This window comes from Fukomys damarensis, unplaced genomic scaffold, assembly GCF_012274545.1.
Source record: "Fukomys damarensis isolate Sample0158 unplaced genomic scaffold, DMR_v1.0_HiC HiC_scaffold_1, whole genome shotgun sequence".
Taxonomy (NCBI): domain Eukaryota; kingdom Metazoa; phylum Chordata; class Mammalia; order Rodentia; family Bathyergidae; genus Fukomys; species Fukomys damarensis.
In genome coordinates, this window is record NW_022900913.1 from 20933003 (window position 1) to 20946663 (window position 13661).

A 13661-nucleotide genomic window follows, 5' to 3' on the forward strand; every position below is an offset into this window, starting at 1 on the left:
TGAGTTGGATATTTTATTCACTGCAAAAAGAAGTACATATATTTTGACTTTATTAGTAATTTCTGTCTTATTATATCAATGATGCCTTGCAACAGTGACATTTTGAATTCTCGTCATAATTATTTTGTTTGAAATTAATTTTAAGTCATCACTGTAAGTAATATCTCCAAGCACAGTAATAACCAGGTTCATAACTGGGCATAAACATGACCTGTGTGACAGTTTTAAGAAAAAGAACATGAAATATATTTTATTATATACTGGCTTATGGAATTTCTTTGAATCAAAAACAAAAATCTGTATTGGTTTTTAGCCTTAAATTTCTACACTAAATTATTAAGAAGCAAGGTCAAGGCATGTGATAAGGGCAGGGAGTTGAAGCCCAGTTTTCACTTAAATTAGCCTATATTAACACAAAGGTTTTCAAGCAGCTGCATCATTTTTAGAAACAAAAATTCTCATATTATTTGAAGATACTATTACAAATATTTCTGAGAAAGCATTTTTTAAAAAGTATAGAATTACTTTTAGGTCTTTAAATTTGGAGAGGAAATAAATGATTAAACTTTCTCAAATGACAAAATTATCTATCAGTTTTCCTCATCACAGCCAACAATCTCTACTGTGACAAATCGTTCTACATAGAAGTAACTCCCATTGTCAACCTGAATCTGCTTTGTCCAACGCAGTTGCCAGTTCCTCAATCTTATTATGTCAAATCAAATTAAGGGCTCAAAACACTGACATTAATGACCACAATGTGAAAAACTCCACAATTATAGAGCATGTCTATTTATCAAGAAAATTTCATAGCCAGTATTCACTTAAAATAAATCTTTTTGTTCTGAAAGTCAGTTTTGAATACTATCACCTGCTACAAAACACAAATATTATATATGTGCTTTTAAAATAATATTCTTATATATTAATAAAATCAGTGCATGAAAAATTGCCAAATATTGACATTTTACATTGCTTATTCATATAGCTTGACAATATGTTGTAGGTTTCAAATTTATGTCAAATTCTAATTGGACTGTAAATTTATTTCATCATTTTGTACAAAAAGCTTTTAGGATCAATGAGAAATAACTATTTCCTCTTCAGGGTTCAATGAATATTCATTATGTATTTTGATTATCCTAATCCATATGTCTGAATAATTTCTGGAACATATAAAAAGTACCCAAGAATAATCTTATTGAACACAATAAAATTCAATGTGGATTAAATGACCAGGTATAATTTTATAACTTGAACACTTTCTCTGGGAAGAAAACAAATTTTAAAATGAGGAGTTCATTCTATTTGATTAGTTTTATTTGAAGTATAACAATGTAGTTTTACTTATAAGAAACAAACTGTTTAAAAACTTGCTGTACAAAATTGTATATTTGGTCATAAATAAACAGTAAACTTTGAATATTCCTTCATAACATACATCTCATGTCAGACATAACTATCTGGTGAGGAGAGTAAGGGGGCTTTCTGGATTGAATTGAGCATTAAACTAATTTCAACTGCACAGTACCAGGGCCATTATTAAGCATTTTGATAAGTATTGTGCCATGTGATGATAGCTGGGGTTAAATAAGAAAAATTGTCTAATTTCAGTTTTTAAATTATGAATTTGAATAAGAAAATTGCTTTAAGCGTTTATTGCTAATAGATGGGAAAATCAAAATGAAAATAGGAATTTAAAATCTTTTGAGTCTAAAATAATTATTTTGGTCCCATTTAAAATATTCAAGTACAATATAAGACATCAAATGCTTTTTAAATTTAAAAAAATTATCAAAATTTTTATTTGTTGTGTAATTAAGGATCTCATTATTTAGCCATTAAAACAATTCCCTACTTAAGCACTATTGTCTGCTCAAAAACTTCATGTGATCAAAAACCTTCTTGGGCAAGGTTTCTTCTGTGTAGTTTAATGATCTTGAAATTCTTTTATGACATTCTGTATCAACATTATTTTCATTTTATTGCCAAAATGCATTACATACATGTAAGACAATTTGGTCATTAAATATTCTGTAAATAAATGTGAGTAATTTTTAGTTTTGGATATTATTATCGATTGCCTTAGACAGAAGATAAATATATTGATATGCTAATAGGCAGGAGGGAACATTCATAGTCAGAAATTCAGCCTAATTTAAATGTGTCAGTGGAATAGATTAGGAGATGCTGAAACAACACTAGACATACTCAGCTACCTTATCTTTGACAAAGGAGCCAACTATTCACTGGAGGAAAGATAGCCTCTTTAATAAATAGTGTGGGAAAAACTGGATTTCAACTTGCCACAGATTAAAGTAGATCCCTATCTTTCACTATGCACTAAAGTAAAATCCAAGTGGATTAAAGATCTAAATATCAACACAGAAACACTAAACTTCCTGAAAAATAAATTAGGTAGAACTCTCAAAGACATTGACATAGGAAAAGACTTTGTGAACAAATCCTCATCAACACGGGACCTTGCACAAAGAATCAACAACTAGGAACTCATTATATTAAAAGTTTTTGCAGTACAAGAGAAACCACCAAGAGCCAAGAGACAACCTAAAATGTGGGGGAAAAGTTTACCAGCTGCTCCTCAGACAAATATATAAAAAGACAATATATAAAGAACTCAAAAAATCTGACCCCCCAAATATAATGACTGGATACAAAAAGGGGCATCTGAAATGAACAGACTTTTCTCAGACAAATAAGTAAAAGCAACAAATAAATATATGAAAAAAATGTTCAACATCACTAGCCCTTCAAGAGATGCAGATGAAAATAATACTGAGATTTGACCTTATCCCCAGAAAGAATGGCTGCTATCAAGAAATCAACCAATAACAAATACTGGCGGGGCTGTAGGGAGAAAGGAACCCTTCTCTATTGTTCATGGGAGTGCAGACTGGTGCAGGCACTATGGAAATCAATATGGAGAAACCTTAAAAAACTAGGATTAGAGGTTCCATTTGACCCAGCTTACCCTCTGCCGGGTATCTTTCGAAAAGAATTAAAAGAATCATACCACAGTGATATATGTGCACCCGTGTTTATAGTGGCACAGTTTGTAATAAGCTAAAACTTGGAAACAACCCAAATGCCTATCAACTGGAGAATGGATAAAGAAGATGTGGTTCTCTTTTCCTATAAAATGGAGTACTACTCAGCCATAAAGAATGAGAAACTAGAGACATGTATAGCTGAATGAGTGCACATTGAGGCTATGCACTTAAGGGAAATACATAGGATAAATGAGTTAAAAACTGAATAGTTTCTCGGGTATGAAGAATTAAAAGTGTAAATGAGGTTCAAATGCTATAATTGATAGTGTGAAATAGGAAGAAAATGGCTAAAGTGGAAGTGGGAATGGTAGGGGAATGGAAATATGGGAAAAGAAAAAAAAATGTGAAAAAAGTAAAAAATGGAAACAAAGTCTTGTCAATAGGGAAGGGTGAAGGGCGTGAAGAGAGGGGAAGAGTATGGGGAAAGATAAGAACAGAGATATAGCAGGGAAAGGTACAAGATCCTAATGCTAAATGTAACTGTATTGTTTGCTTTAAATGTATCAATAAATTTAATGGGAAAATAAATAAAAGCAAATAAATGTGTATTAGTCATATCTTAATTTAATAAAACAAATTACAAATTGACTACAATGAGCTAAACGCATCAGAAATTTGACTTTTCTATTTCCTGTTAAGTATTCATTATTACTAATTTTTTAATGAAAATGTCAACCTCCTCAGAATTTATACACCTGTCTCTGATTTCACCAACACTTTATTACCTACCTTGCTTCTTTCCTGATAGTCTTACTACCATGATCTTTAAATATTTTCAAATATTTTTTCCTCATTGAGTTTATTGTACATGTTAGATATACAGCCCAGTTACATTCATCATTGGGATCTTGTACCTTTACATGACAGGTCTTGCTTCTCATTTTTTCCCCTTGTCCCTGCCCTCCCTTCACGCTTGATTTTCACATTTAAGTTACAAAGTTTACTTACCTATACAGGCTATAGATACTAAAGCTATACATTTTCCTGAAACGACTTTCCACATTATGCGACATGGTTTTCTCCACACAGTGCAGCATGAATATGACTATGATCCCTTGCCATCACAATCATAACGAAATACACCGAGTAACTACAATATGAACTTCAGACTCAACTTAGACAGCACCTAATTAAAAATATGATTAGATGGATATGACTTTTTCTTTGAGAAAAGGTCTTGCTCTGTATCTCAGGATGATCTTGAACTCACTATGCTCAGGCTGGCCTAGAAATTGTGGTGATCCTCCTGTCTCAGCCTCTCACATGCTGGACTAACAGGCATGCTCCACCATGCCTAATGGATGTGTTTCATACATACTCTGCCATTCAGAAGGTCAGGAATTATGGAAAGCATGCTAAATCTTTCTAAGCCTTGTGTTCCTCATTAGAGACTAAGGATACTGAAAAACAATGATAACAAACATAATAATTCAATCACGTCAGCATTCCCATAGAGAATTAAGAAAAGGGACATTGGTGTTCATCTAAAATTTGGCATTGGTGAACATCTGTGTGTTAACTATTGAGAGAAATACACAAGTTGGATGAAATATCTCTCCTTTTGTCCCAATATTCTCATCACTTTCTTAAAACTTCTACTGCCACATTGAAATTATCTCATAATTTCATCACATAATTATATCTTCTCTGTATTTAAGCATCTGAAATAATGCAATATTTTTCATAAACCAAGTAGATGTCATAATGTTTTGTAAGTAGTAAGATCTCAAAATACATTGCTGAATAATTAAACCAAAAAGAGGAATACTTATTTTAAATACAATAATTCCCTTATGTTTAAAATAACTAAAACAAGTTTCTGAGTTTATTATATAATTACATGCCTGAAAAATATAATCTGTGTATATCTAGGCCTCCTTTTCATATCAGTGGTCATTATTTCATCAAGTCTCCATAATCTGTGTTGCCGGAGACTGTCTTTTTCTTTTCAAATACATTTATCTCATTACTTGTTTTTTACATTTGCTTATAGAAAACCTAAACTTACAAGAAAGTCAGCACATTCATGTTACTATACATGTTTCTTAGTTTACTGTTAGATGCCAATAAATTCTTAAAATATCCTAATGATGGAGACAATCAGTTGTTCTCTTTCCTGGCACAAAAAAATAATTTATTGTAATAAAATTAAATAATACATTAAATATATATAAATATACATTTTTCTATAAGAAGAAAATAATTTAAGAGCAAAATATTTTGCCACTTATACCCTTACAAAGTAAAGAAAAAGAATGATGTAAAGTACTGATGACAATGAATAATTGTGTTTTAAAATGTATTGTAAATTACATGTATATATGCTTAATATTATGCATGTTGAGAACAAATATTTATAAATTAAAAACCCAAACTGGTAATATTTTTTAAATTTTAACTTCTAAACTTGTATACAATCTTCATGCAAACAAATAAACTGACATAAAATTTTAGTCTACCCTTCTCCAGACTTTTATATTTAGAAGGAAGTCAAAGAAATTCCAATACCCATATAGAGTAATGGCATGTATAGTGGTTTTTCTGTAAATATTCATTAAATTCATAAAAATATACCTGTTTTCTCCAGATGATAGTGCCAAAGACACACAAATACATCTGATCTAAAGAAAAAAGAGAAACAATACGCAATTATGGAAGACTGTCAATTTTGGTAACTGAGGATTGAAGGTTCAATGACTTTTTATTCTCACTTTTTATACACACGTTTTGATGACTATTTCTACATTCTCAATTTATACTCTTTTTTGTAAGATATAATTATCAACATGCTAACAATTGTGATTATAGAATGTTGAGTGCCAACAAGTTGAAAAGTAACCCATTTATGAAAAACCTTTTTTGTTTCTTTTATCTCAGTGTGTTCAAGTGTATGAGATTATTCCATAATGTCTTTATTTAGATTTAATAAACCTCATTACTAGAAAAAGTACCATGAATAGTAAATATCCTTCAATAAACTTTAAGGAAGCCAGAATCTCATCTATCTAAATTCCCAGTAGCAGGAAGTCTAAAGGGAGGGCAGGGGTATGGGGAAAAAAAGTGAGAACAAAGATCCGTCATGTAAAGGTACAAGATCTGAATGATAAATGCAATTGTACTGTATACTTTAAAAGTACCAGTAAACTCAATGAGAAAAAAACACAGGAAATCATCTTTGGTATCAGTGGTAAAATTTTGATATGTTATATTATCATAATTTTAACAGATTAAAATACCACAGTATGAACATAGTAAATTCTGTATAATCAGTTGTGGATGTTTCTTGGTATTTCTTGCCATACTTGATTTCAGGAAAAAAATTTTTTAGTGAGAAGACCTGTTGTGAATTTTTAAAAAATCACAATTAAAAGCTTGTAGGATAAATATGTACTATGTTACTGCTTTCCTATAATAATATGATGCTACTCTTTGCAAACATCCAAACAAGCCTTTGTTCCTTCAGCTAAACATGCTGTATTTCTCTATATTTCTATATTCACAACAATTTAGATATTTGACTTTTTTCTACATTGTGAAAATAAAAGCATCGCCATGAATACGAATTATTTAAAAATTTTGAAGGATAATAATTTCATCCATCATTCTTCCATAAAAAGGAAAAGTTAATCATCTGTCTTTTTGCAATTACTCATGATCTCATGAAACCCAAAATTTATCTAATTGTGAAAAAAAAAAAAAACTAGAGATATTCTCTCCAAACTATCCAGATTCCATGATTTCATCTCCCAGTACTCTCACTGTTCTTTTAGTTTTTGTTACCTTGCCCATCTTTGCTAAAATCTGACCCTATAGTATGTGCTAGGAGAAAAGTTAAGAAAAGGAAATGAAAAACAAAAACATTCAGGGAAAAAAAAGACCAAGTAACTCACCTTAGAATGTCATTGTCACTTCTCAAAGATTTCAATTACTTTCTCAGCAGATTGATTATGTCTCATTATTTCACAGAGTTAATAAGCACTGTTAAATTTTGTTCAGATACTTTGGATTCAATCACTAAGTTTCTAAGACTTCAGTGAACTTACTCTACTTTGCTTGGCATCAATAATTAATAAATACCTGATAATTCTGAATATAAGGAACTAATTTATCATGGTCAAAATGAAGAAAAATGTAGTATCAAACACAAGAAATAATGACAGATTTTTAAAATTAATAGTGACCTATAAAAATAATTACCACATTATTAAAGAACTTTTGATATCGGTGACTTAAAATGTGCTAAAATTTTGTAGCATTATGTAATTATTTAGTAATTACAAACATCCCTATATTTGAGCACAAAACAATGGTTATTTCACAGAAACAAATATGCATCCTTATTTTTTAATGTCTTCCAGGTAATAATAGGTGATAAATTAAGATTTAAAAATCTTTTAATATTACATTAACTCTAAAAATATGAAGAACTATGTCTTTTAAATTTTTTACTAAATAGGAAATAAATCTAGACAGGTCAATCTCATCTTGATTAAGCAATTAGGGCATAGTAAGCTGGCTGGAGAAGAGGAAGTAACCTGTCACTCCCAGCAAGCATCAAGTCATGGCTAGGATAAACACACGGAGCAACTTCCAATTGAGCTGAGCGGATCTAAGATACAGAAGCTGGCGATGCTTGACTTCAGAGTCAGTTCTGTCTTTCCGTTCTCACAGCGGCCCATCGTGCACGCAGGACACAAACAAGGCTTTCCTTGCTTCTGTTGCACCTCTCCTCACTTTTCTTTTTTCTTCCTTTATTTTAATTTTAATTTAATTATTTATTTAGTTATTTTTGTACCAGGGATCTAACTCAGGACTTTGCATTTGCAAGGCAGGAGTCTGATCTAAACTTCCGGGCCTGCATTCTTTATTGTAAATAAATGTCTTTTGTTTTGTTTTGTTCCTTTGTTTTATTTTCTCATTCATCAATTGTCCCAGCTAATTCTTTGGGTGAGACACCAAGAGCCTGGAACTGCTGGACACCCTGCCAACCAGAAATAGTCTTTATCTAACATTTACTATTAGGAGTATGAAATCAATTTGGATTTTTAAATTTTTCTGTTTATTATATTACTATTTGATATCATATTAATATTTCTGAAAAGGTATGTGTTGTTTGTGGGGCCGGGTATGCATAAATATAAAACATTTATTACAAAAATGAAGTTAAAGTATTTACTTTGCCTTATGATACATATTAAAAAGAGTAGCCTGGTAACATTATTTTAAATGGCAATCCAATTAATTAGAAGGTTCATTTTTTTCCAGTTAGGAATACGTTATTACAATTTGTTTAAAAAAATTGGTCTACTTATGAAAAATCACATCTAGATTCTTGTTATATAAGTAACACGTGCATATTACCCCAACATAAAATTTTTACACTTTAAAATTAAAATTTTTACTCATCCTAAAAGCTCTTTTTACCCAGAAAGGCAGGCCATTAGCACTTTCTTCACTAATTTTTTTTCTTCAAGTACATTTTTGTTAAAGGTACAAAAACTTTATTTTAATAGAAAATATATTGTTTACCTGCTCTAGCTATTTCTGCAAAAATAGCTTATAATAGGAAAATACATTTCTTAAATGTCAGAGTTTCTGAATACATTGAATTATAAGGGAAAAATGCAAAAATCAAGGGAAAAGAGATTTGGCACTTACTCTGGGTATATGAAACATAACCACTTTGGAAAACTAATTATGTTTCCACTATAAACAAAGGAGGGAGCTTATTTGTAATATGACCTATTTCTACATATGCATAAAGGGAAGATTACAGCTGCCTTAAAAAATAACTTCATCCCTTGAAAATTTTATCTGCCTATATAATTAACAAGATAAAGTTTCATAAATTTCCCACAAGCTACACAAATGAAAGAAGGGGATATTTTTTGTTAATCACCATAATATCTTATCAAAGTATAGATGATCTCTCCATGAGGATTTCAACATCACTGCTCTTCCAAATTGTCTCAAATAAGAGAAAACATTTGATGATTTCTAAAATAGACACAGAATTTTCAGATTTCATTTTGTAGAATTATTCATTTCAGAAAGATATATATCCAAGAACATTGATTAAGAGAATTGTGATTGTGTAAATCTTGTGTCTCTTGTGAAAAACAAGCCATTACAAAATGAAATTTTTAACACAGCACAGATGAAAAGAAATATAACTAATTAGCATTAATGACTAAGCTAAGATTGCCACTGTATGATTGTGAAAAGTTGACCCGGCGCAAATTTGAACTCACAATACTGGTCCAAATGAATGTGCTGAAACAGTGGGTTATTTGAGATGATCTAAGGAGGAACCATCGAACCAACTTGGTCTTGCTGTATTTATCCTTTAAAGAAACCAATGGTAATTTTGATAGTCAGAAATCAGATGGTACTTTTGTTAGAAACAATTGAGTTTTCCTATAGAACAAGACTTTTCAAAATGGATAATTTTTCAATTGATTCTTTAAACTGTTTCCACTTACCAATAGAAGAAATGAACTAAAGCTTCTAGGATTTCCATGACTGCAAGTCTGAATGAATGTGCAACTTTCATTTCCCTTTTCATCATCAGAGAGAAGGATAGGTCTGGAGACTTCTTAGAAAGTGCATTTGAAATATTTGTAGCTAGAATGTAATAGCTAGATGGGAAAGAAGTAACAGACATTCACAACTATAGATGCTCCCCACATCCACCAGCAAAAACAAAAACAAATGAACAACATTAAAACAAAATAAAAGTTAGCTTTTTTCTTTTTACAGGATACATTGAGAGAGAATACAGACCATCATTAGAGTGTTTCAGTAGTTTCTGAAGAGAAAATGTGGGCAATAAAACTTTTGGGCAATAATACATTAAATGTATTAATAACCGTCTCTATGACAACCATTTTGCTTTTGAAATGTGTTTCTAGGATAGATAGATAAGAAACAGGGTATGCATAATATAAAAAAACACATTTTCTTCAATATTTTTCATGAATTCTATTTCTGGTTTGCTTAGAGAACACTGTCAGGTATACAAACTATATATCTTGCAATAATGTTTGGGGAGCGAAAAAGACAATTAAATTCATTTTAAATTTTCTGAAGTTCTTTTGCTCCACTCAATATATTTGAATTTAGAATATATCAGTGATAGATGAACTGTTACGTATCTGTAACTATGTAATCCTTTCTACAAACACTTATAAATATATGTAAATGTATATATATATATATATACACACACACACACACACATATATATATATGTATATATATATATATATACACACACACACACACACATATATATATATGTATATATATATATATATACACACACACACACACACATATATATATATGTATATATATATATATATACACACACACACACACACATATATATATATGTATATATATATATATATACACACACACACACACACATATATATATATGTATATATATATATATATACACACACACACACACACATATATATATATGTATATATATATATATATACACACACACACACACACATATATATATATGTATATATATATATATATACACACACACACACACACATATATATATATGTATATATATATATATATACACACACACACACACACATATATATATATGTATATATATATATATATACATACACACACACACACACACATATATATATATATATATTCACACATACACACATATATAAGACCCTTGAATGGTTTATACTATCTCGATTAATAGAATATGAATTATATTTATATATAATTTTCAAAAAGTTAAAACCATAAATCTTATAAAACTTAAAAAGCAAAGAATAAACATACATAAATATTTTTCACTTCTTAAGTGCAAAACAAGGTAGTAAATATAATCATGATATAAATTTAAATAAATAAACATATTAATCTAAAGGACTCAGAAGTCAATTTCTTTGATATAGATATGATTCATGTAATTGTTATAACAAATCATAACACTTTGGTCATATTTTCTACTAGATAATCAATGGATTAACACGAAACTTTGTCAGTGCACTAATTATACTAAAACATCAACACAAACTCAAAGACACATATTTGTAGGGAACAAATTATTTATTTATTTATTTATTCATTTATTTATCTCTTTTTTGCTCCATTATAATGCTTTAAATTATCCTTGCTTTATGTCTAACTTCTCTCTCTCTCTCTCTCTGTATGCATGTATGTATACATACATACATGTATGTATATATTATATGTATATAACATATCTTTTATCATCAACAACCTCTCTTTAAACATTTTAAAATTGTAACAAGCTGGACATGGTGGCACACACTTGTAATCCAAGACGGCTGAGAGCGGAGGAGCACTGAGTTCAAGGCCAGCCAGTTCTGCACAGGGAAACTCTGTCTCACGTAACAACAACAACAGTAAAGTTATAACATAGCTTTTCGCTTATAAATTTACATAGCACTGCGAGATCTCACATATACTTTCTACCTTCATCAAATGTTAAAAATGTTACGTTGTTTCGTAAATGTCATTGTTCGATGGAGAAAATAGCGTTCTTATAGGAGTTGTTCCTTTAGGATGCTAAAGAAAGTATAATACAATATTCACCCAGACCTTTTGGTTCCGTAAGAAAGAAAATAATTAAAAGAGAGATGAAAACAAAGGAAAAAATACAGTAAAACAAAGTATAAGACTATCTGAAGAATTTCCTAATGACTAGTTAGAATAATTTAGAAAACAAAGAAATTTTTTTATAACACAAAGGATATTTTTAAACAATGGGGAACTCTATGATGGAAATTGTATAGAAGAAATATAAGCATATGTAATATAAAAATAGAAGAATTTCAAAGGCAATTAAGCACTTTTAATACATGTATTTATAGTAGTTGGCTATATGAATTAATTGTACAGTCTACGAGTATCCAAGTTTATACATGCCTTGAAAAATCTTTGGGTGAATACGTGGTTACACTTTTTCCACTTTGAAATCAACCAATATACAGTTTAAAAATTCAGTTCAAAGAACATAATACCAGTAGTGAGAGAAAACAATAAGATGGAAATGAATTGCATTGACATATTTAACGGAAGTTCTACTATATGCTAATTATTCTGAGAAATCCAGTCCTTTACAGAATTTCCATTAGAATTAAAAATATTTATCTATCATTTAAACACCAACAAGGCACAGTTCTAAAGAATATACACGTACTAACTCATTTAATCTTACAAAATTGTGTATGTTAATTTATATTAATATTTTCATTTTACCAATTAGTAACTAAAACAGATTTTAACAAAGAAACATGTGGGAAGAAAAGAAAATCATGAGTCCAGAATTTCTAGTTGAGCACTTGTACTGTGTCTGTACTCACAGTTGCGGGTAAAGTCTTGAAATATATGTGAGCCCTTTATAAAAGTAAAAAGCTCGATTAATTTTGTAAAAACAGACAACGAGTCAATCGTTAAAGATTTTTAAATACAGCACTATAAATAGCATTATTTAATTCCAGTAAAAGAAGATAAACAGATCAGCTCTAGTGATTACTAAATTTCCATGGGAACAAGAAACCTATATTTATAGAAAACTGGATAGTTTATAAATAACAGATGGTACCATTATCTGCAGATGTGCCAGTTCTCGCAAACTTTGCCCAAATTATATAACCATCTCTAAAACAAACTACTAGGATGAAAATGGCCCAAAGTAAGAAGTATAATGTCTTTTTCTACCTACAATTAAAAAATATAAATGAGGACAGTGACAAAATTTGTCACTTTTAGATTTAGACTAAATTGCATGATATATAGTATAATTTGATGATATTTTTCTACTACACTTCCAATATTAACTTTGTAATATTTTTTGATAGCTGCAAGATAAGTGAACAGCGCTATTTCTCAGAATCAAATATTTGAAAATATAATCTGAGAAACAAGTTTAATGAAAGAAATGTATTCTACCAAAGGGCTTATAAATCATTACTCTAAGTTTTTTTTGCCTACATGAAAGGTGAAAATATCTAATAAATTAAATACACATTAAATACATCTAATCTACTCCAATCAAGCACGGGAAAAAGGCAGAATTTTTGCTTATAATTTGCTGCCTATTTCCTTCTGCACTCATTTCTCAGATATATCTGCTTCAGTTCTATAAAAAAAGAAAGTACCACTCCATTCAAGAAATAATTGAACAAGAATGATTGTAATGTTTTTATAAATCAATTATTGGCATACAATATGTCAGGGAACAAATTTTATGTTCATCAAATTATGTTCTTTAACACTAATGTATTATGTTACTCATAAAGGCTCCTTTGTCTCATGTACAACAAAAATAAACAATTAGTGTTTACAAATGACTAGTAAAACTACACTGTATTCATTTACCCCTATATTATTATTAATATAGAATTAAAATATAATTTAAATAGCATTATTTATCTTATATGACATTAATTGACTTAATGCTGTGTGCATGAAGATGATAAATTAATTTTTGTATTTTTGTAGTTTAACTATAATCATGTGTTCGTACGAATGTTTCAAATTATATAGCAATTATGTAACTATTTTTGTT